Source organism: Mus pahari, chromosome X, assembly GCF_900095145.1.
Source record: "Mus pahari chromosome X, PAHARI_EIJ_v1.1, whole genome shotgun sequence".
In the NCBI taxonomy this organism is placed as follows: Eukaryota; Metazoa; Chordata; class Mammalia; order Rodentia; family Muridae; genus Mus; species Mus pahari.
This window is the reverse complement of record NC_034613.1, coordinates 89581590-89582223: the sequence shown is the minus strand read 5'-3', so window position 1 is coordinate 89582223 and position 634 is coordinate 89581590.

The window sequence follows — 634 nt, the reverse complement described above, 5'->3', positions numbered from 1 at the left end:
CATCAAGTAATGAACTGAATCACTTTTGGCAATGATGCTAGCCAGGAGTGAACTGGATATAGGCAAAGGCTGAAGTTCTTTTCTTTTCTTTTTTTCTTAAAGATCTATTCATTATATATGTAAGTATACTGTAGCTGTCTTCAGACACCCCAGAAGAGGCCGTCAGATCTCATTACAGATGGTTGTGAGCCACCATGTGGTTGCTGGGATTTGAACTCAGGACCCCTGGAAGAGCAGTCGGTGCTCTTAACCTCTGAGCCATCTCTCCAGTCCAAAGGCTGAAGTTCTAAGGCCACTCAGAACATGTAGCCACAAGACCCTTATTGAGGAATCTTGCTATGAATGATACATTTGAAAAGGGCCATTTCTGGTTTATTCAGTCCTCTTAACTTGTCAGCATCTAGGCCAGCACTGGAACTTGGTTTACAGTTCTAAGACCAGGTTCTTTCTATTGGCCTACATTATATTTCATTGCTATTTGCTAATAAGAAGGATAAAAATAAGGTGTGGTAATATATACCTTTAATCCCAGAATTCTGGAGACAGAGGCAAGTGTAGCTCTGAGTTCGAGGCTAGTTTGATCTACACTATGAGTTCTAGGACAGCCAGGGTCAATGATGCCATGTCACAAAAA